The following is a 24,833-nucleotide window of genomic DNA, read 5'->3' as shown; positions in this document are numbered from 1 at the left end:
TTGTGGGATGCCACTTGTAACTGGTTTGGAGTCTGACATGGCTCCAGCTATTCTAACCATGTGGGTTCTGTCCTTGAGCCAGTTTGTAACCCATCTATTATTTTTTTAAAACATCTCTTCATGAGTAGTCTCATATTCAGTCAACTTTTTCTTCATTTCAGCCTCTGATTTTTGCAGCTTTATCACTTCATCTGAATATCTGTTTAAAGATGCTTCCATTTTTCAGGCCTTTTGTTGTTTGTGTTGATATACCCCCATCAGTGTTTCATTTATTTTAACCAGGTCTGTGTACAATTGTCTTATATTTTCCTGTAGGTTACTGGAAGTCATGTCTGGAGGTTGCATTGCTTTTTGCTGTCAATGTTTCTTCTTCACTGTTTGTAGCTGTTTTTTTTTCAGATGCTCTGTATTTTTTTTCCTCTCATCCAGGCAGTACATTTATTAGCAAGTTACTGAAATTTACCCATAGTCACAAATGTCTACTGGCCTTCTCTTGAGTTTCTGTTTTCACACTGGGAGAGCTAGAGTTAAGCTGTTACTAAATGTGCAGCCATCTTGGAAGTCAATCAACCTCCATATTTTTATCTTGTCTCTCATACCACATATAATAACCAGGTTTAATTTCAGTAAAATCAATCACTTTAATTTCGGTTTTTTTTTTATCATAAACACTATCCCTGAAAATACAGCCTTACCAAAACACCATATAATGTCTCTCCCCCATATCACCTCTATTTGTCTTCTCTGTTGATTACTAATAAATCTAATACTGAGGCAAGCAAATTATGTCACTTTTGTTTACCACATACACGCACCCCACAATTCATGTGTATTTTTTGTTAACAATACTATTAACATTTATAGACAAAATCCAACTATCCCTTTTATTTTTTGCAGTTTTCTTTTATTTCAGTTTTAGTTTTCTTTTCTTTAATTCTTTTTCCAATACTTCCATTTTCCATACCCTCCTTCCCCTTCATTTTCCACATAATCAAGACACTGGAATCTATTCTCCACTTTCATCATATATCTCCCCTCCCTTCAGTACCATTTCCGATAATATCTCCCATTTTTTCATTCAAAAATACCACCCACTCCTCTTTTTCACTTTCAGAAATGATCACCTTTTCTAACATTGCTTCCATCTTCAAAATTCTCTATGAATTTACATTAAATTAATTTACTCAGCAGCAGGGCTAGCCACCCAGCCGTATAAACCTTGGCTATAGATGATTGTCACTGTTGAAGTGATACCCTGACCTTATGTGCAAAAATGAGGAAAAGGGGTTGTGGATAGATGGATTCCCTATTAATATGCCATTAAACAAAGAAGTTATGTCTTACCATAACGTTCCATCTATGTTGTTCATCTTCACTAATCCTTGACAGTGGGATCGGTTCCGAACTCTCAGAACCGATTCTGACGTTATTTTCCAGCTCGCGCTCTCCAAACTCTCAAGCCAGGCTCTATCCATAATGCTCCTCACAGAGATTACCTCAGATCGAGTTTGCCAGATGGGAGAATATATACAAAAATATCAAAAAATTGTGTGTGTGTGTGTGTGTGTGTGTGTGAGTATGTATATATATATATATATATATATATATATATATATATATATATATATATACACATGCATGTAAACATACCTACATATAGACATATATAGAGATAGAGAAGACAAGGCCGTCTATGGATTCTTGATGAGATCTAGATCTGAACCGGTGAGGTCTACTAAGAGTTTTAAGTCGGGGGAAGGTGGGAGGGTATGACAATGATTGGTGAAGATGAACAACACAAATGGAACATTATGGCAAGACATAACTTCTTTATCTGATGTTGTTCATCTTCACCTAATCCTTGACGATGGGACAGAATCCCCAGCAACTTATGTACCTTGGGAAGTCTCACAGAAGAATATCCCGAAGTACCATAGGGCCAAAGGATGCTCAACCTCTCGAGATATGATCTAATTTGCAATGTGTGATAAAGGTATGGTGAGAAGACCAAGTGGCTACCGCACAAATGTCATCTAGAGAAGCTTGTGCATGAAAAACTGCTGATGTGGCAACAGCCCTCGTAGAATGAGCTTTTTGGGAAGTTGAAGTCCTTGTGACTGACAGATGAAAGAAATGCAGTCTCTCAACCATTTAGCTAAGGTAACTTTGGTGACTGCACAACCCATTCTTAAGGAAGAGAAAGCCACAAATAATTGGTCAGATTTATGAAATTCTTTAGTTTTATGGAGATAAAAGCACAACTGTCTAACAGCATCCAGCAAATGAAGAGCGTATACTCCTTTATTGGTAAAATTAGAGACAAATGTTGGCAGCTGTAAGGTCTGGTTGATGCTGGATTCAGTAACCACTTTTGGAAGAAAGGAGGGATTCATTCTCAGTTGTACTCTGTCTATGAAAAATTAAATAGGGTGATTTGCATAATTGGTTAGATTTACGGAATTCTTTAGTTTTACGGAGATAAAAACGCAACTGCCTAAGAACATCCAGCAAGTGAACAGCATATACTCCTTTACTGGTAGAATTAGAGAAAAATGTTGGTTCATAGGTTGGTACTAGGCTATCAGCCCTAGGGCCTATACAAGCCTAGCCATAACAATTCCCTGGCTATTTCTTCCCACATTATTTACTTTCCTGGACCCCTGTCTAGCAGGGCGACTGACATGATCCCTGGGGTGAATTTCCTTTCTCCCATCCAATCGTCAAGGTTCCTCTTGAAGAGGTCCAAAGAGGCACTCTGCTTGACATGTATGAGCAATCTGTTCCAGAGTCTGGGGAGTCTCTGGGTCAGGAACCTATCCCTCCAGCATGTTTTGTTTATTGTGATGACAAGGTTTAGATCCCTGGGCGTGTAGCTCTGAGGGATTGGGATTTCTTTAAGTGTAGCATGTCCAACAGCTCTGGGTTTGACATGGCCTTGTATGTTAAGCAGAGATCGCCTCTGAGTAGATGATATGCGACAGAGTATAGCTGGAGTTTTTTAAGGCGGTCAGCGTAGGGCATCTGCTTTAGGCCTGTGATTCTTTTAGTGAGGTATTTCTGAGGCCTTTCCAGTTGTTGCAGATGTCTTGAGAGGTACATAACAAATGGGGCGTTGTATTCTATAATGGGTCTAATGAGGGATGAGTACAGTGGGACAATGACCTCCTTTTTTCTGGATGAAAAGCCCTTCGTGATGAGGTGTGCCACATAGAAGGATTTCCTGACTGTTGTGGCGATGTGGTTATCGAAGGTGAGACCACTGTCCACCTGTGTCCCTAAGTCTCTTATCACACTTTCTGTGTTTAGTGTACTACCACCTATATGGTAATTCATGGATACATGTTTTTTCCCAAAGGGGATAACAATACATTTCTTGGCACTGAGCTTGAGCCCATGGCTCTGGCACCAAGCATCTGTTTCTGTAAGGCCCTTTTGTAGAGTATCCACATCATTTGGAGATTCAATAATGGCTCCCAGTTTGCAGTCATCTGCAAACTTTGTTAGCCAGAGTCCCTTAGTGTTGACCTGTACTTCAGAGAAGTAGATGCCAAACAAGAGCGACCCCAGGACTGAACCCTGAGGTACTCCACTTGTCACTTGTCTGGAGCTGGATTTGGAGTCGGCTACTTTTACAGTGTGGGTTCTATCAGTAAGCCATTTAGCAACCCATTGGGTGACATAGGGATTAATGCCCAACTTAGTAAGTTTATTTATGATTCCAGAGTGGGGGATGGTGTCAAAGGCCTTGGCAAGGTCTAGATAGGCTGTGTGGACCACCTTACCCTTGTCCATGGCTCTGGAGACTGATTCAAAGAAGTCAACTGTAAGGTATGGTTGATGTTGGATTCAGTAACCACTTTTGGAAGAAAGGAGGGATTTGTTCTCAGTTGTACTCTGTCTTTATGAAACATTAAATACGGAGATTTGCATGATAGGGCCTGTAACTCAGAGAATCTCTTGCAGAGGTAATGACCACTAGAAATAAGGTCTTCCAAGTCAAAAAATTTTAATTGACAAGAAGCAGCTGGTTCAAAAGGGGCTTGAGTTAATGCTTGGAGGACCGTAGTCAAATCCTATGGAGGAGCTGGTTCTTTAAAGTGGGTCTCTGCAAGTACAAATCTTTCAAGAAGGCTTTGGAAAGTTTATGAGACATTATTGATGACTCATTGTATCCAGTATGAAAATTAGATATTGCTGCCAACTGAACTTTTATAGTCGAAGCAGAGGAACCAGATTCAAAGAGGGTATTCAAGAAGTCCAAAATGTGCTCAGTTGGCGCATTAAAGGGATCAAGTCCTTTGTCTAAGGCCCATATGATAAATCCTTTCCATGTGCACAAGAAAAGTTTTCTAGTTGTAGGCTTGTGATGTGCAATAATAATACATTACATGGGTGATGACAGAGAGAGATGCCTGGCAATCATGGGAATTGAAAAAGCCACACAGTCAGGTTGAGATGCTATAAATATGGATGAGCCATGTTGTCTGGGTGAGTTAGCAGATCTGGAACCGGGTCCAGAGTCCATGGTTTCTGTAGCAGATGAGGCCAAAGGAAGGGAAACAAGACTTGTCAAGGCCAGAATGGGGCAATGAGGATTATGGTATTCTTCGTCTTTCTGGCTTTCTTCAGAAATTGTGAGATTAGGGGAACTGGGGGAAAGGCATATAATAGATCAGGTGGACAATTGTGTAGAAGAGCATTCCTGGGTAACTCCCTCAGTGGGGGAATTAGGGCAAAGTAACTTCTGTATTTGTTTAGGGGAGAAGCAAAAAGGTTGCAGCAAGGTTGGCCTAATCGATGGAAAATCTTGTCCGCCACTACTGAGTTTTCGGAACACTCATGAGGCATGAGAATAGTCATGCTCAATTTGTTTGCTATCACACTGGAACTTCCAGGAATGTGCATTGCTGAGAGAAAGCGGTTGGAATAGCTCACCCATTGCCAAACTCTGAGTGCCTCTTGACATAGTGGATACGATTTGGTTTCCCCCTTGTTTGTTGATGTATCAGACTACTGACATACTGTCTATCTGAACTGCAATTGTCCCGAGAGGAAGGGTATCCTGGAATGCTTGCAACGCTAACACCACTGCCCTCATCTCTAGAACACTGATGTGCAGGTTGGCCTCCAGTTGGGACCATGTGCCTTGAACTGTCTTTCCCAGATAACGCCTCCCCACCTTATCTGGGAAGCATCGGTGGTCACTATGGCTTGGGGTTGAGGTAGAATGAGAAGTTATGTACTTACCATAACGTTCCATGTTAGTTGTCTTCTTCTCGCCTTCTTTCTTGCTGGATGGGTTCGGAGCCGAACCTCAGCTCCGACTCGGCCTATTACTAAAGCTCGAGAGCTATTTTTACCGGCTCGAGGCTATCCTATGTCCCATAATGCTAGGCGTGATATACCCAGATCTCGTTTGATAGCTAACACTATGGACATACATGTCCCCACCATGACAGAGAATATATATATATATATATATATATATATATATATATATATATATATATATATATATATATATATCTACCTCTATATATCTAAGTATATAAAACTCTTATAAGAGTTACCAACAAAAGGAAAAGAGGTAGCTAGGGAGATAACTCTCCTGATAACACATCTCAGAAGATACTCTCAGTCTTGCCAGGCTAGGGGGATGGAGGGTGGGATGCAAGAAAGAAGGCGAGAAGAAGACAACTAACATGGAACGTTATGGTAAGTACATAACTTCTCAATGTTAAGTTGTCAATCTCGCCTTCATTCTTGCTGGATGGGACAGTGTCCCTAGCACCTTAGTCCTGGGTGGCTCAATGGAACAAACTCTTGACTACAGTGGAACCAAAATCAGCCCTACTTCTAGAGGTCATGTCCAGCTTGTAATGAGAAATGAAGGTATGAGGAGAGGCCCATGTGGCCGCTGCACAAATGGAATCCATTGGCAATCTTGCCTGAAAGGCTACTGAAAAAGCTAATGCTCTGGTTGAATGAGCTCTGGGCTTAATAGGGAGCTCTTTATGTCTCAATTGGTAAATCAACATGATAACAGAGGTCAACCACCTAGACAAGGTTACTTTGGAAACTGGCAGGCCTTGCTTCCCTTCCGCGTAAGACAGGAAGAGCTGTTCTGATTTCCTCGTCTGCTTGGCTCTATCCAGGTAGAAGCATAATTGACGGTGAACGTCTAGACAATGTAACTTCCGTTCAGACCTATTGGTATAAAGTGGGAAGAAAACAGGAAGATCGATGGTCTGATTCAGATTTTTTTCAGAGAGTACTTTGGGTAAAAAGGACGGCTTAGTCCTAAGTGACACTCTATCTTTGTGAAAAACACGGTAAGGAGGGCAAACACAAAGGGCTTGAAGTTCCGATACCCTTCTCGCTGAAGTGATGGCTACTAAAAACAGAGTTTTCCAAGAGAGCAACTTTAACAAACAGGAAGCCGCAGGCTCAAAGGGAGGGAGAATTAAAGACGACAGCACCAAATTTAGGTTCCATGGTGGGGGAGGATCTTTTACCGGGGACCTAAGTAAGAGGGTTCCTTTTAGAAAGGCTTTACAAAGTTTGTGTGACATAATGCTGGTCTCTGACAATCCAACATGAAAATTCGCAATAGCTGCCAACTGAACTCTGATGGTGGTTGAAGAAGAACCCATTTGAAAAAGTTCTGCCAAAAACTCTAAAATTGTATGGACAGGAGCTGTAAAAGTGTCAACTTGTTTCTCCTCTGCCCAAACAGAGAAACGCTTCCATTTGCTAGCATAAGTCTTTTTGGTAGTAGACTTGTGCGAAGCGAGGATGATGTCACAAACTGAATGAGAGATTGAGGGAAGCCTGTCTAGGGTTGGAAGTGGAGCAACCAAGCTGTGAGGTTGAGAGATTGGAGAGATTGATGCAGCCCACCCGAATGATGTGTCAGAAGATCTGACACCGGGTCCAGATGCCAGGGCTGATCTAGTAGATGACGTTGCAGGAACAGAAACCAAATTTGTCAAGGCCAGTAAGGGGCAACAAGGATCATTCTGGATCTCAAAACAGTTGCTTTCTGGATTAACTGAGTAATTAAGGGAAAGGGGGGAAAAGCATACAGAAGACCCCGGGGCCAATCGTGCACTAGAGCATCTCTGGGGGGAAGACCTGCGAGAGGGAAGAGGGTGAAGAAGTCTGGGGACTTGCTGTTTTGAGGAGTTGCAAAAAGATTGCAGCAAGGCTGACCCCACCTTCTGAAATTTTTTTCCGCTACTAGCTGGTTGAGAGACCACTCGTGGGGCATGAGAATGGCTCTGCTCAGCCTGTCCGCTATGATGTTGGACTTCCCGGGGATATGCGTTGCTACCAGAAACCGTTGAGAAGAGATCGCCCACTGCCAAAGTCTGAGTGCTTCTCGACATAGGGGGGTAGGACCTGGTTCCGCCCTGCTTGTTGATGTACCACACTACAGACATATTGTCTGTCTGAATTGCAATAGTCCCGGTGGGTAGAGAGTCTTGAAGGGCCTGCAATGCTAAAAGTACTGCTCTCATTTCCAAGACATTTATGTGCAGGTAGCCTTCGAAAGGTTGCCATGTGCCCTGGACTGTCCTGCCCTGAAAATGCCCCCCCCACCTGATCAGGGAGGCATCCATTGTCACAGTAGCCACAGGAGGAGGAAGGACAAAAGGTCTGCCCTGAATACCCTGAGGGGAGACCATCCACCACGAAAGGTGCCTTTTGCATGACTGAGTGATTAGAATGCTGTGTGACATTGGAAGCTGTTGAAAGGACCACTGGGAAAACAGCATCCATTGCAGGATCCGTATGTGAAAGCGAGCTAGGGGGAGTAATGTGATGGCGGCTGCCATGAGACCTAAGGTTTTTAGTACGAATCTGGCCTGGACTCTGCTCTCTTGTAGTAGGATTTGAACATGATCGCGAATGTCTGAAATCCTTTGTACAAGCAGTTTTGCTGACAGTTCCACAGTGTTTAAAACGGCACCTATGAAGGTAATAGATTGACAGGCGACAAGGCAGACTTTTCGGAGTTTATAGAGATACCTAGCTCATTGCAAATTTGGAGGGTATAATCTCTGGAATGGAGTAGCTGACGTTTGGTGGTGGCAGTAAAGAGCCAGTCGTCTAACTATGGAAACACCTGGAATCCTTGTCGTCTCAGGTGAGCCGCAACCACTGCCATGCATTTGGTAAACACCCTGGGGGCTGTGGTGAGGCCAAAGGGCAGAGCTCTGAATTGGTAGTGACTGGCTCCCAGCCGGAAGCAGAGAAACCTCCTGGAGCGCCTGTTCATTTTGATATGATAGTACGCATCCTGAAGGTCTATAGAGCACATCCAACTGTCCTGACCCAGGAAGGGTAGAATGGACTGAAGCGTGACCATCTGGAATTTCGTTCTTTGAACAGACTTGTTCAGCCTGCTGAGATCCAAAATAAGTCTCCAGTCCCCTGTCTTTTTTGGTACCAAAAAGAACTTGGAGTAGACTCCGGATCCTTGCTGACCTGCTGGGACTGGCTGGATGGCTCTTTTTTCTAGCTAATTTGAAATTTCTAGTGCTGCTTGATCCCTCAGACTGGGTGGAACGTCTGAAAGGGGCCCTTTTGGCTGTTGTGGGGTATGAATAAAGCAAACAAACGAAGTAGGCAAGTCGAAATACTCCAAGCCAAAGCAAACAATCGTTTAATATTTAATGTTGACCCCACATAGTACACATACTAAAAGGGCACCCATTAATAATTTCAGATGCTTCAACTGCATGAAGAATTTAAAACAAATTATTTCCTTATACATAATTTAAAGACTGTGTTTGTGTAAAGAACTTATGCCCAAACAAACTATTAAACTGATTGTACACATAAGAAACTAAGATATGATGTCCCAAACAGGCCTTTACCCAAGAAGGTCCCTCTCAGAAACATTTTATATGTGTATATAATTTCCTACCAGTTTAAATTGTTATTAAACCGAGAAATTAATATCAATTTCTAAGATAACTTTTATATTTTAAAATAATGGAAATATTACACAGGTCATTTAGGCCAGGTGGAGAAAAAGCATTTAGTAATAACTGCCATTCCAATTCCTTTAGTTCAAGGAGAAGTGGTTGGGGGCCCCCCCTAACCCCAACCCTCACTCCATCAATTCCTAGTGCCAAGGTTGTTGACCACATCTTAACTAAATATCTTAAGACACTCCCTCAGATTTGTAAAGACTCGTGGTCCTTCCTTAAAGCTATCAATACCATCCCGTTCAGCCCTTCCTACAGCTTCTTAACTATTGACGTGGTAGATTTGTACACCTCTATACCACACCTTGAAGCTGTGGAATGGGTGGAACTTATGTTGATAGATATGAAGGCCCCAAAGGATGAGATTTACGTTGTCACCACCCTCCTTGACATCATTCTGTTATCCAATTTTTTCATCTTTAATAATGAGCATTACATACAGAAAAGGGGTATTGCTATGGGTTCGCCATGCGGAGGCAGTGTGGCGAACCTAGTGGTGGCCTACTGGGAAAAGACCTTCCTGTTTGAACATTCTCTCTTTAAAGAGACCTCAAAATTCTACACTCGGTTTTTAGATGATGTATTTGTCCTTCTTGAGGGGAACTCTGACACGGCTATCAATCTAGTGAATTACATGAATGAAACATGCCCTTTTTTAACATTCACTCACCATTTTTCAACGAGTGAAACCGAGTACCTAGATGTCAAACTTGTTAAAGACATCCCAAATAACTGTTTTTGTTCTAAGATCTTCAGGAAGAATACTTATTGCAATGCCTTCCTCCACTTTTCCGGTAACCATCCTTTGAATCAAAAGAAGTCCATCTTCAAAGGCCAACTAGTGAGAGCAACACGTATGTGTAGCACCCTTGTTGACTTTGAAGAGGAGTGTGGTACTCTCAAAAACATGTTTCAAAACAGAGGTTACCCCACGGAATTTTTGGACAATCTTATTGATGAGGTCTCTTTTAAAAGAAATTCAGGGTTTTATCAACCACTCTTAAAGGGCTCCCTTCAGCAAAACACCCAAACTTCTATTGAATTGGAGATAGATTTGGGAGGGAATGTGGCCAATCCACCTTTGATTGAACATAATAACACAGACCAGGGTTTTAGTCCCCCGGTTGTTGATTTCAAAAATAGGCTTATTCTTACCTATAATTAACACATTTCTAGTATGTGTTGTATTGTCAAGAAAAATTGGGAGTTTATTACCAACAACACCCACCTTCTCCAAATCTTGGGCCTTTCCCCTGGTTTTGTATTTAAAAGAGGTAAGAATTTGAAAGAACTTTTACAAAATGAAAACCCACACCCTGGGGTGTCTAGACAGACTGGCACTTTTTTGTGTGGGTTCTGTAACTGGTGTAGACTACTAAAAACAGGGAACTCTTTCATGATTAGGGGTGAAAAATATCACATCAGACAGAGGTTCTTTTGTGATTCTAAATCAATCATTTACATCGCGCTTTGTAATTGTTGTCCGGCATTTTATGTCGGTAAAACGGACCGCAGATTGCATGACCGTGTTTACCAACACAATTATGCCATAAAAAACAAAAAAACGGACAACGCCCTTTCGAAACATGTGTTGGATAATACAGGGCATAGCTTTTCCTTTATGGGAATTGATGGAGTGAGGGTTGGGGTTAGGGGGGGGCCCCCAACCACTTCTCCTTGAACTAAAGGAATTGGAATGGCAGTTATTACTAAATGCTTTTTCTCCACCTGGCCTAAATGACCTGTGTAATATTTCCATTATTTTAAAATATAAAAGTTATCTTAGAAATTGATATTAATTTCTCGGTTTAATGACAATTTAAACTGGTAGGAAATTATATACACATATAAAATGTTTCTGAGAGGGACCTTCTTGGGTAAAGGCCTGTTTGGGACATCATATCTTAGTTTCTTATGTGTACAATCAGTTTAATAGTTTGTTTGGGCATAAGTTCTTTACACAAACACAGTCTTTAAATTATGTATAAGGAAATAATTTGTTTTAAATTCTTCATGCAGTTGAAGCATCTGAAATTATTAATGGGTGCCCTTTTAGTATGTGTACTATGTGGGGTCAACATTAAATATTAAACGATTGTTTGCTTTGGCTTGGAGTATTTCGACTTGCCTACTTCGTTTGTTTGTTTGGGAGTTCTTTTTTGTTGGTTACACGGGTATGAATAAAGGGAATTTTGTAACCCTTGGATATGATCGACCGTACCCAATTGTCTTGCGTGAGGGAATGCCAGGCTTCTGGGTACAGTGATAGTCTTCCCCCGACTGCCTCCGAAGGTGAGCAGTCGGGCAGCTCCTCAGGGGTGCTGGAAGGGTTTATCAGAGAAGGATTCTCTGCTACCCTGATTCTGCGGACCCCCCCTGCCCCTCGGGCGGCATCTATTATTGTTCCCTCCTCTGCCTCTGGAGGGAAGCTCGGCACGTGCGTCAGGCAGTGCTCCCTGAGGTTTGCGGAACCACATTTTCCCACTCTTCTGACCCTTAGGGTATGGTCTAGAAGGGGTAGAAAAACAGACTCCTATGGCAGAGAGAGTCTTGCCCTCCTGCTCGCACCTGGTCAATGTATCCTTCACTTGAGGTCCAAACAAGGCAGAAGCATCAACGGGGGTATTAGTGAAGGACGCCTTGAAGGGGTCACAAAATTGCAGGGCCGCAACCAGGCATGTCTCCTTAGAGCAACGCCCATGCCTGCAGCCCTACTCGCTCCATTGGCTGCATAGGAAATGAGCCACATGGAGGAGTTGACAATAGTGTTCAGGGTCCCCAGCTGGGAGTTGATCTTTTCCTGAGACCCTGCAGCTGATGGGTCCTGTAAGGTATCACCCAGTTCTTTGAGAAGTTCTCTCTGGAGACAGGTGAAATGGCACAAATAATTCAGTGACCGCATAGCAAAGGTCGCCGAAGAAAACATCCGCTTACCATACCTGTCCATAGTCCTAGATTCCTTATTAGGAGGATGGACAGGTACTGAAGGGTCAGCCAACTCCATTTTAGTGGCCACCGCCACCACCATGGCATCAACAGGGACGCTCTTAGTTAGAAACTGCTTGTCAGAGGGGGCTGTTATAAATTTTGTAGGCCTCCGTGGAATCGGTTCCATAGTATCCGGAGCTGTCCATGCCTTTCGAGCCACCACATCCATGAGTGGGTCGAAAGGCGGAGACACCCAGGAGGTGGAATTGCGAGAACCGAAGGCATCCAGGTACACCGACTCGTCCTCAAAAGGGTTAAGGGCAGACCAGTTTCCCCTCTGCTTAAGAATTTCCAGGATGTCAGAAAATGAGACATCCTCAGAGGGGGACCCTTCTGACTCATCCAAGTAGGTGTCCGACGTGACTGACTCAGGGGAGTCTACATGCTTCCTCTTGCATTTTCTCTTTCAAGGGGGCTCCCCTGAAGGATCAGGGGAGGCTTCGGAAGAGGAGGATACACCCAATGGGGCTACCTGTAGCGTCGGTTCTCCACGCTCGGGATCGGAAGGGCAGATAGAGACTGAAGCAGGCACCATAGAGGGAGGAGCCGAAGGAGCCAACCGTGGAAATGGCACAGGGGCCAGCACATTCCTCATGACCACAAAGGCGCCCCTATCAGGCAGGGAAAGGGGGTCCCTGCTCCGAATAGACAAGGACTCCTCCCAGCACAGAGAGGGACGGCTCCGAGGCCGATGTCGGGGCCGAACTCACCTGCGCTGAGGCTCCGAGAGGGAGAATGGGGTCGGACAAGGTTCAGATGCCACTCACCCCCTCGGAACCGACGAGGGAGTCTCGGCACCCGGATCCCTCCAAGGATAGAACCAAGGAGGAGATCGGAGCCGACGAGGGAGCCGGAAGGAGTGGTATCGGCTCCGACGTTCCAATGGTCCCGACCCCTACGATCTCCGGCTCCGAACTCAAAGGAAGAGTCGGAATCGAAGAGGGAGTAGTGATAGCCACTGCCTGATGAGGAGGGCTATGCAACATTTGGGCCAGTGCCTGTGACTTAAGTAGTCTGTTAACCACCCTCTCGAGGTCATGGTCCAACAGCCTGGAAGACCGAGAGGAATGGGACCTGTGACTCCGCTCCGATAACAAGGGAGACTTCGGAGCCGAATGGACAGATTCCAGGGAAGGAGACCTGGAACGATTTCGGCTCGAAGATGGCTCCGACAGCAGAGTCGGAGCCAACTGAGGCCTCGAATCATCGGTTCCGGCCAGAACCGATGCAGTGGTAGTAGTAGTAGCGCCGCTCGGTGACAGCTCCGAACATGGAGCCGACTGTTTGGCGGGCTTGGAAGGTTTACCCGATGAAGGCTTAGCCGGGGAACCTTCAGGCTTCAACAAGCCTCTCAAAATAAGTTTGTTTCTGCGTTCCTGCAGGACTCTTGGACTGAACACATGGCAGACAGAACAAGAGTCCTGCAGGTGCAGAGGGCCCAAGCAATATACACAAGAAGTGCGACTGTCTGTCAGAGACATCTTCTGACAGCACGAGTCACACTTCATGAAGCCCGAGACCTTGGTGTCTTTCGACATCCTGAAACAAGGATGACGGGCAGAAAAAGACAACTCTGGGTGGTCAAGTCACAATCAGCCAACACACACACACACACACAAAAAGCTTGTAACAGACCAAGAAAAACAAAAAACCCAACACTTTTTAATACAATTTAACTAGGCACACACATACATCTACAGAAAAAATCCAAAGGGATTTACTACTACAGAACTGTATAGAAGAAGTTTAGCCAAAGGCCTAACTATTCAGTGAGGGGAAAACTGAAGAAAAAAAACTACCTAAGAGGGGATTCCAAACAGGGATCTATAGGGTAGTAACTAGGAATAACTATCACTAAAATTATAACCCAAAAAGCTGACTAAATACAAGAAAAAGATTAATACAACCTGGAGCCGGCAAAAAGACGCAACCTCGTAGCTGAAGCGGCAAACAAGATCTGGGTATATCATGCCTAGCATTATGGGGACATAGGATAGCCTCGAGCCGGTAAAAATAGCTCTCGAGCTTTAGTAATAGGCCGAGTAGGAGCCAAGGTTCGGCTCTGAACCCATCCAGCAAGAATGAAGGTGAGATTGACAACTTAACATTAAGAAGTTATGTACCTGCCATAACGTTCCATGTTAGTTGTCTTCTTCTTGTCTTCTTTCTTGCTGGATGGGGTTCGGAGCTGATCCTTGGCTCCGACTCTGCAATCTACTAAAGCTCGAGAGCTATTTACTGGCTCGAGGCCCACCCTATGTCCCACAATGCTAGGCGTCAGATCCCCAGATCTCGTTTGGCAGAGCTAACACCAAGGAAAGATTCAAGGACACCTGTCCAACCACAAGGAAAAACTATAGTACAAAGACAGAGGAGGACACAATGTACATCAGAGTTGTCCAGAGGAAGAAGGCCCCAAAAGGAGACTCTTCTCGGTCTGTCCAGGCTAGGGGGATGGAGGGTGGGACGCAAGAAAGAAGGCGAGAAGAAGACAACTAATATGGAACGTTATGGTAGGTACATAACTTCTTAATGTTAAGTTGTTTATCTCGCCTTCATTCTTGCTGGATGGGACAGCGTCCCTAGCACCTTAGTCCTGGGTGGCTCATCGGAACAGACTCTTGAGCACAGTGGAACCAAACTCAGCTCTGTTCCTAGAGGCCACATCCAACTTATAATGTGAAATGAATGTATGAGTGGCCCAAGTGGCTGCGGCACAAATAGATTCCATTGGTAGTCTTGCTTGAAAAGCTGCTGACGTAGCCAATGCTCTGGTGGAATGACCTTTAGGTTTAGCAGGGAGTTGTTTATGTCTGAGTTGATAAATCAAGGTAATAATAGAGGACAACCACCTGGATAAGGTTACTTTGGAAACTGGCTGTCCTTGTTTGCCCTCAGCATAGGATAGGAAAAGTTGGTCTGATTTTCTTATTTGCTTAGTCCTGTCCAAGCAGAAACGTAATTACCTGTGAACATCCAAGCGGTGCAAATTTTGTTCAGCTTTGTTCGAATAGTTAGGAAAAAATACGGGCAGATCAATAGACTGATTCAGATTTGTTTAATAGGGTAACTTGGGTAAAAACGAAGGATTAGGCCTAAGTGAAACTCTGTCCTTATGAAACACAAGATAAGGAGGACGAATACAGAGGGCTTGAAGTTCCGAAACTCTCCTAGCTGATGTGATGGCTACTAAAAAGAGAGTCTTCCAGGAGAGCAATTTTAAGGAACAGGAAGCCGCTGGTTCAAACGGGGGGAGAATCAAGGAAGCCAATATCAAGTTCAAGTCCCACGGAGGCGGGGGATCTTTGACCGGGGGCCTAAGTAATAAAGTTCCTCTGAGAAAGGCCTTGCAAAGCTTGTGGGACATGATGCTGGTTTCTGACAGTCTAGCAAGGAAATTTGCAATAGCAGCTAATTGGACCCTAATGGTGGCAGAGGAGGAACCAGCTTGAAAGAGCTCTGTTAAAAATCTAAAACATGATGGACAGGGGCTGTAAAAGGGTCAATATTCCTAGCCTCTGCCCAGGAATAGCATAAGTCTTCCTGGTGGCAGATTTGTGCGAAGCAAGGATGATTTCATGCACCGGCTGAGAAATTAGCAGAAGCCTGGCTAAAGTTGGAAGTGGAGCAACCAAGCTGTAAGGTTGAGAGACTGAAGGGACTGGTGCAGCCCGCCCGACTGATGGACCAAGAGGTCTGGCACTGGGTCCAGATTCCACGGCTGCTCCAGCAGGTGGCAATGCAGGAACGGGAACCAAATTTGTCGAGACCAGTAAGGGGCAATGAGGATCATCCTGGATCCCAAAGCGGTTGCCTTCTGAATTAGCTTGGGAATTAGGGGAAAAGGTGGAAATGCGTACAGAAGACCCCGGGACCAATCATGAACTAGAGCGTCTCTGGGGGAGTGGCCGGGAAGGGGGAAGAGAGTGAAGAAGTCGTCGCACTTGCTGTTGAGAGGATTTGCAAAAAGGTCGCAGCAAGCTTGACCCCATCTGTGGAAGATTTTGTCCGCTACTGATTGATTGAGAGACCACTCGTGAGGCATGAGAATAGCTCTGCTTAGCCTGTCCGCTATGACTTTGGACCTCCCAGGGATGTGCGTTGCTATCAGAAACCGTTGAGAGGAGATTGCCCACTGCCAGAGTGTGAGTGCTTCTCGACATAAGGGATAGGACTTGGTTCCGCCCTGCTTGTTGATGTACCACACTACAGACGTATTGTCTGTCTGAATTGCAATAGTCTCGGTGGGTAGAGAGTCCTGAAGAGCTTGCAACGCCAAAAGCACCACTCTCATCTCCAAGACATTTATGTGCAGATGGTACTCTAGAGGTTGCCAGGTGCCTTGGACAGTCCTGCCCTGAAAATGCCCCTCCCACCCGATCAGGGAGGCATCCATGGTCACTGTGGCAACAGGAGGAGGAAGAACACATGGTCTGCCCTGGAGTATCAGAGGGGAGACCATCCACCAAGCTAGGTGGTCTTTGCATGACTGAGTGATTATTACCTTGAGACACTGGAAGCTGTTGAAAGGACCATTGAGTAAAAAGCATCCACTGAGGAAGCCTCATGTGAAAGCGAGCCAGGGGAACTAGTATGATTGCTGCTGCCATGAGGCCCAAGGTCTTTGGTACAACTCTGGCCTGAATCCTGTTGCACTGTAGTAAGACTTGCACATGTCGGTGGATTTCTGAAACTCTGTCGAGAGGAAGCCTTGCAGACAGATCTTTTGAATTTAAGATTGCGCCTATAAAGATAATAGACTGAGAAGACGACAATGCAGACTTTTCGAAATTTATTGATATACCTAGCTCGGAACAAGTTTGGATGGTATAATCCCTGGCTCGCAGTAGCTGATGCCTGGTGGGAGCAGTGAGGAGCCAGTCATCGAGATATGGAAACACCTGGAATCCTCGCCATCTCAGGTGAGCCGTAATCACTGCCTTGTATTTGGTGAACACCCTGGGGGCTTTGGTGAGACCAAAAGGCAGGGCCCTGAATTGATAGTAACTGGCTCCCAGCCGAAAGCGGAGAAACCTTCTGGAGCACCTGTTAATTTTGATATGGTAGTACGCAAAAAGGGTAGAATGGACTGGAGCGTGACCATCCAGAACTTTGTTCTTTGAACAAACTTGTTTAGCCTGCTGAGATCCAAAATGGGTCTCCAGTCCCCTGTCTTTTTTGGCACCAAAAAAACTTGGAGTAGATACCGGATCCTTGCTGGTCTGCTGGGACTGGCTGGATGGCCCGTTTGTCTAGCAGTTTTGAAATTTCTAGCACTGCCTGTTCCCTTAGATCAGGTGGAACATCTGGAAGGGACTTGGTTGTTTGTACCGGGGTGTGGACAAAGGGAATCTTGTAACCCTCGGATATGATAGACCATACCCATTTGTTTTGTGTGAGGAGTTGCCAGGCTTCTGGTTACAGTGACAATCTTCCCCCGACTGCCTCCGAAGGCAGTCGGGCAGCCCCTCAGGGGTGCTGAAAGGGTTTGTCAGAAAACGATTCTCTGCTACCCTAATTCTGCAGGCCCCCTCTGCCCCTCAGGCGGCATTTATTATTGTTCCCTCCCCTGCCCCTGGAGGGAAACTCGCCATGTGTGTCTGGCATGACTCCTTGGGGTTTCCGAAACCACAATATTCCACTCTTCTGACCCGTGGGGTATGGTCTAGAAGGAGTGGAAAAACAGACTCCCACGGCAGAGAGAGTCTTGCCTTCCTGCTCACACCTGGTAAGGGTATCTTTCACCTGTGGTCCAAACAGAGCCGAACCATCAAAGGGGGTATCGGTGAAGGACGCCTTAAAGGGGTCAGCAAAGTTGCATAACCGCATCCAGGCATGTCTTCTCAAAGCCACGCCTGTACCTACGGCCCTACTAACCCCATCGGCTGCATAAGAAATGAGCTGCATGGAGGAGATGACGATAGAATTAAGGGTCGCCAGCTGGGAGTTTATCTTGTCTTGAGCCCCCGCAGCTGATGGATCCTGAAGGGTATCACCCAGTTCCTTAAGAAGATCCCTTTGGAGATGGGTGAAATGGCATAGATAATTCATCGACCGCATAGAGAAGGTCGCTGAGAAAAACACCCGCTAAGAGTACCTGTCCATTGTCCTAGATTCTTTATTAGGTGGATGGGCAGGCACCGAAGGGTCAGCCAACTCCTTCTTTGTGGCTGCTGCAACCACCATGGCATCAACAGGGACACCTTTTGTCAAAAATTGCTTGTTAGGTGGGGCTGTAATAAATTTAGTGGGCCTACGGGGAGTTGGTTCCACTGTGTCCGGGGCTGACCATGCCTTTCGAGCCACCACTTCCATTAGTGGGTCGAAAGGTGGAGACACTAAGAAGGTGGAAGGGCGAGAACCAAACGCGTCCAGGTAGACCGACTGGTCCTCTGAAGGGTTAAGGGCAGTCCAGTTCCCCCTCTGCTTAAGGATTTCTAGGATGTCTGAAAAGGAGACATCCTCAGAGGGGGATCTTGGGGACCCTTCCGAATCCTCCAAGTCAGTATCAGACGTGACTGACTCGGGGGAGTCGACATGTTTCCTCTTACATTTTCTCTTCCAGGGGGGCTCCTCCGAAGGATCGGGGGAGGCCTCAGAAGAGGAAGATACGCCCAATGGGGCGACCTGGAGCATTTGCTCTCCACGCTTGGGGTCAGGTGGGTGGACAGAGACCGATGCAGGCACCATGGGGGGAGGAGCCAAAGGGGCTGATCGAGGGGCCGACTTAGGAGTCAGCACACTCCTCATGACCTCGAAGGTGCCCCTGTCAGGCAGAGCAGAAGGTCCCTGCTCCGAGGAGACGAGAACCCCTGTCGGCACCGAGAAGAACGGCTCCGAGGCCGATGTCGGGGCCGAGCTCACCTGCGCCAATGCTCCGAGAGGGAGAACGGGGTCGGACAAGGGTCCGATGCCACTCGCCCCCTCGGAGCCGACGAGGGAGTCTCGGCGCCCAGATCCCTCCAAGGACGGAAACAAGGAAGAGATCGGAGCCAACGAAGGAGCCGAAAGGTGTGGTATCGGTTCCGACGTTACCAAGATTCGAGCCCCAACCGGCTCTGGCTGCGAACACAAGGAGAGAGTCAGAGGAGGAACTGCTGTAGATACCGGGACAGCCACAGTCTGTTCAGAAGGGCTGGTTAAAATTTTGGCCAGGGCCTGTGACTTAAGGAGTCTGCTAACCACCCTCTCTAGGTCATGATCAGATAGCCTGGAAGACCGAGATGAGTGGGACCTATGGCTTTTCTCAGATTGGAGTAATGGTGACCTCGGAGCCGAGCGAACCGATTCTAGGGAAGGGGAACTAGAACGTTTTTGGCTTGAAGACGGTTCTGACAGTAAAGTCGGAGCCGACTGAGGTCTAGAGGTGTCGGCTCCAGCCGGAGCCAAAGAGGAGGCAGGTGCTCCACCAGGCGACGGCTCCGAACTGGGAGCCGACGGCTTGGCGGGCTTAGAGGATTTACCCGACGAAGGCTTGGTCGGGGATCTTTCTGGCTTAAGTAAGCCTCTCAGGATGAGCTTGTTCCTATGCTCCTGCAGGACTCTCGGGTTGAAGGCATGACAAACCGAGCAGGAGTCCTGCAGGTGTAGGGGGACCAAGCAATAAACGCAAGAAGTGTGACCGTCTGTCAGAGACATCTTCTGACAGCACGAGTCACACTTCTTAAAACCTGAAACTTTGGTATCCTTAGACATGATGGATACCAAAGAAAAAAGTCACTAGTGCTTAAACACACAGAACAACACACACACACACGCACTAGTTAAGCTACAATATTAAACAATTACACAGTTAACTATATATAAATATATACATACTAAAGTAAAAGAGCTAACACTACCCTATAACACAAGGAAAGGGAGGGGAGATTAGCCACTGAGAAAAAAAGGGGGGGAGGGAAGAAACTCTCTAACTAAAACGAGTTTCTAAGAGGGGATATTAAGGAGTAAACAGAGAGTTCACTAACCGGGAAGTTATAAATATAAGAAAAGATTATAAAGAAAAACTAAAGTTAACTTTAAATATATCAATATATGAAAAAAGATTAATACGACCTGGAGCCAAGTAAATCGCAACCTCGTAGCTGAAGCAGCAAATGAGATCTAGGGATCTGATGCCTAGCATTGTGGGATATAGGGAGGGCCTTGAGCCAGTAAATAGCTCTCGAGCTTTAGTGGATTGCCGAGTCTAACCCCATCCAGCAAGAATGAAGGCGAGATACACAACTTAACATTAAAAGGTCAGCCCAGGAGAATCTGATCTGAATGAAGCACCATTTGAGGTCTTGTTTGCAAAGATTGGTGATCAAGATTTGGTAAGGCATTGGTTGGTGAGTTAGAGACCATTCCATTGCCAGTAACCACTGTAGCATTCGCATATGAAATCTTGCAAGAGGAACCAGAGTGATTGTGGCAGCCATCGAACCTAAGGTTTGAAGAATCAATCACTCTGGGACTCTGTTGTTTTGAATGATCTGTCTGACCAGAGCCCTGATGCTTAGTAGTCTTTCTGGAGGAAGAGAAGCTGTTCCTGACACAGTGTTTAGGTGCACCCCTATGAAGTCTAGTTGTTGTGTGGGTTGCAGCTTGGATTTCTCGAGGTTTATTGAAATGCCTAGGGATGTGCAAACAGACATGGTATAGTCTCTTGTCTTTTCTAAGTGATGCCTGGTAGTAGCAGTGAGGAGCCAGTCATCAAGATATGGGAATACTCGAAAACCTTGCAGTCTGAGATGAGCTGTAACTACTGCCATGCATTTGGTAAACACCCCGGGGGCTGTGGTGAGACCAAAGGGTAATGCTCTGAATTGATGATGACTGGCTCCTAGCTGGAAGCGCAGAAACCTCCTGGAGCTCTGTTCCATCTTTATGTGGTAATAAGTATTCTTGAGGTTTATCGAGCACATCCAATCGTCTTTCTTCAAAAAGGGAAGTATGGCTTGTACTGAGACCATCAGGAATTTGGTTTGATGGACTGATTTGTTGAATCAGCTGAGATCCAAAATCGGTCTCCAGTCCCCTGTTTTCTTGGGCACTAAAAAGAATCTTGAGTAAACCCCAGATCCTATCTGGTCTGGTGATACTTTTTGGATGACTCTTTTTTCTAGCAGCTTTTGGATTTCTAAAGCTGCTGACTCCCTTTGATTGGGTGGAACATCTGGGAGTTTTTTTGGTGGTTTCGGATTTACAAACAAAGGGATTTGGTAGCCCCTGGATATTATTCTGTGCACCCATTTGTCCGAAATTATTTGCCAGGCTGGTAGATGCAGGGATAATTGTCCCCTGACTGCCTCCAAAGGAAGACAATTGGGCATATGTTCAGGGATGCTGATAGGAAGTATCAGAGGAGGATTTCCTGGACCCCCGATTTTGCGGTCTAGGGCGGCGTCTTCCATTGTTTCGCCCTCTGCCCTGGGGGAAATCTTTACCACGTGGTCATAGAAAGGCCCTTTGGATTTCTTGAACCATAGTCTCGCACTCCTCTGATTCCTTGAGTAAGGTCACTGAGGGGTAGAGAACCGTATGCCCATGGCAGATAGGATCTTACCATCCGGCTCTCTTCTGGTCAGAGTTTCTTTAACTTTTGGGCCAAAAAGTGTGGATCCGTCAAAAGGCGCATTGACGAATGACGCTTTGAATGGCTCCACAAAGTCGCATATGAGCATCCAGGAGTGCCTTCTGATGGCTATACCTGAACCTGCTGCTCTGGACATCCCTTCAGCTGCATGCGCTATAAGCCTCATGGACAAACTGGAGATGGATTCAAGGGTGGCAAACTGGAAGGAAACCTTATCCTGAACCTCCACAGCTACTGCTCCTGCCAGAGTGTTAGAAAGCTAAGTGTGCCACACAGTTCAAAGACCTTAAAGCAAAGGTCATTGAAGCACAAACATGCTTCCCGAATCTATGCAACATCCTAGACTCCTTGTTATGAGGATGGATAGTGTGACTCTCCTCTGCAAGTTTTTTTTTGGTGGCTTCCACTACCACCACGGCATCAACAGGGATTCCCTTTGACCAATGTGGCTAATACTTTGGTGCAGACAAAATACAGTCTGGCATTTTGGGAATAGGGTCTATGGCGTTGGGTATCTTCCAAGACTGCTGAGCGATCAGTTTCACAAGATCGTCAGTAGGTGGAGAAAACCAAGAGGTGGAGGGTTGGGCGTGAAAAGCCTCCAGGTATACTGACTCCTCTGTGGAAGGCTGGGTGAATGACCAGCCTCCCCTATGTTTCAGTATTTCAAGGATGTCCCCGAAGGAAACATTTTCAGGGGGTGACTTCGGGGAACCTTCCCCTTCATTGAAGTCAGTATCTCCAGTGTAAGACTCTTCTGGGAAGTAAAGGTGCTTCCTCTTTGCAGGGACTTCCTCAGAGGGATGATCTGGGGAAGTTTCTGAAGAAGTGACCACCAAGGTGGGCATTACCTGGGAATTTTGCCCCCTCTGTCTGGGGGATGAGGTCAGTGGTAGCTCCGGCCAAGAGGAAGGAGAAGAAATCTGTCCCGTTATGGAAGGCAACGACTGCAAATCCCCAAAAGATAATGCCTTCTCCATGATACGGAAGACAGGCCCTCCCAGTAGAGGGATGGGAGCCTGGAATTGAAATAGACTGCTTCAGAACCAGGGTCAAACCCCGCACTGAGGAGACCACCTCTGCACCTGGAGCCTGAGTCTGAACTACAAGAGCCGACACTCCGAGAGGCATGGAAGGCTCAGACAGAGCAGAAGGGTGCCATGCATACTAAAACTGACTGGCGAGTCCTGACCCTGAGAGTCCTCCAGTGCAGAAGACTCCGAAATACTCAAGGCAGTAGTCGGAACCGAAGATCAAAAGGCTATCAGAACTGACTCAGTTGGAGCTGGAAGTGTGAGAACTGAGGACTCCAAGGGCTCTGACAGAGTTGGAGGAGGAGTGTATTTAGGTGTCATGGAATGAGCAGTTTCGATGCCAGAATGGCACAGAACTGAAGGTAATCCTCTTGCCACTACGAGCTGATCCACTAATCTCATAATGTCCTGTTCCCATAAACTTTTAGTAGACCTCACCGATAGAGTGGAAGGAGACCTGGACCATCTGATTTCCACAAAGGGGGTGTCCTTGACAGAAGGTGAGTAAGACGTCCTTGGAAGTGTAGGTAAATTTGAAATCTCCAGTACTGACAGCTCTGTCGGAGCCGAGGCTGAGACATCAGTCCATTCTGAGTGCATTTTGGTAGGAAACGATAATTCTCCCGGTGCCAAAGAATTTTTTGGTGCTGGGGAAGTCTTTGAAATTTTTCTTGCTGGTTCCGAGGAACTTGGAACCGAAGAAGCTCTCTTTTTTGAACTGTGGGAAGAATATCCTGCTTCCCCAGTTTTCCCTTTAAAACCAGAAACGGTTTCATCGAAAGTAGATTTTAAAAGGCCCTTCAACAGTCATTTAGTCTTTCTTTCCATAAAGGTACGAGAAGAAAACCTGTGACAAATAGCACAATTTTCTTGTAAGTGTATCTCACCTAAACAATACACACACAGGGTATGCCTATCCGAGTTGGGCATTTTACCCTCACATTTTTTACATCTCTTGAAACCTGAATCGCCCTTAGGTTTCAGTGGAGATTGCTTCTTAGCAGACATATGCAAAAGGTCAGCAGAAAATAAGAAAGAAAAAAAAAAAGAAAACTATATATATATATATATATATATATATATATATATATATTTATATTTTTAGGAGAAAGGAAAGAAAAAATTACCAACGATGGTAATCAGAATACCCTAAGGGTAAAACTGAGGATTACCAACAATGGTAAGAAGAAAATACCATATGGTAAGGAAAGTTATAAAAAAATTAGAAAGAGGAGCGGGTAGCTGTAGATAACAAAAAATAGAGATATAGAAATTTGGTTTATGACTCATAAAAAATCATCAAGGCTCGAGAGATGAGGAAAACACAACTGGTTTCCGACGTGGCATAAGAGATCTGGGGTAGTCTCTGTGAAGAGCATTATGGGTAGAGCCTGGCTCAAGAATCTGGAGAGCGCGTACTGGAAAATAATGGCAGAGTCGGTTCCGAGGGTTCAGAACCAAACCCACCGTCAAGGATTAGGTGAAGATTAACAATAGCAGATCAGAATGTTTTTACTACCATATCTCTTATACATACCTCTCAACTGTACAGATTTTTGCAGAATGTCCAAATTTTTGCCTCATATTCTTGGAACATTTTTCATAAAATTGTGGTTTTCTGGCAAATCAGTAAAGACTGAAGTTAGAAAATAATAACCGATATTTGAGTTTCTGACTTCACTAACATACAGGCTAACATACAGGCTCAGGGATTCCTGGATATTGCTAATGCAAATGCTCTGAGAAAGCTGATCTGCACTCCCACCAGGGGCTCAAATATCCTTGACACAGTACTCACAAACATGGGGGAGCATTGCACCCCCGCAGTGTAATGTCCTCCTTGGTAAGATCAGATCATAAAATTGGTCTCCATTGAAATAAATGTAAAGGTAGAACCACAATCAAACCTTAAAACCCTAAATAATTTTTCCAAGGCAAATTACCTTCTATTAAGTCACAGCATAGGTAATTTTAAAGCTCCTTCTAACACTGAGAATATGGAGGCCAATGCAGAAGTATACACCAATGTCCTGTGCAATCACACTAAACAACTGCATAGAAACAATAGTACCTGTCTGAACTAAACCCAGGTCCAGCCAGAAAAATAAGTCACCCTGGTGTACCCCTGGCATAATTAGACTATACAACAGAAGGAAGAAAATCTTGTCTAGAAGTAAGTAGGATGGTACACAACAGAAAAAATCCCCAATTAATCTAAACAGGCAAATCAGGGAACTT

At 45.4% G+C, this 24,833-nt stretch overlaps 1 protein-coding gene across 1 annotated transcript in view; it reads right to left on the bottom strand.

The window, feature by feature from the left end:
- Positions 1–24,833, bottom strand: part of KIF6 (kinesin family member 6) — a 4,303,753-nt gene that overhangs the window by 1,954,293 nt on the left and 2,324,627 nt on the right. The window lies entirely within an intron of this gene.

Source organism: Protopterus annectens, chromosome 1.part1 (assembly GCF_019279795.1).
Source record: "Protopterus annectens isolate FY-2018-M chromosome 1.part1, PAN1.0, whole genome shotgun sequence".
Lineage (NCBI taxonomy): Eukaryota > Metazoa > Chordata > Ceratodontiformes > Protopteridae > Protopterus > Protopterus annectens.
Note: the sequence above shows the minus strand (reverse complement) of the source record. Positions and strands in the feature narration are given on the sequence as shown.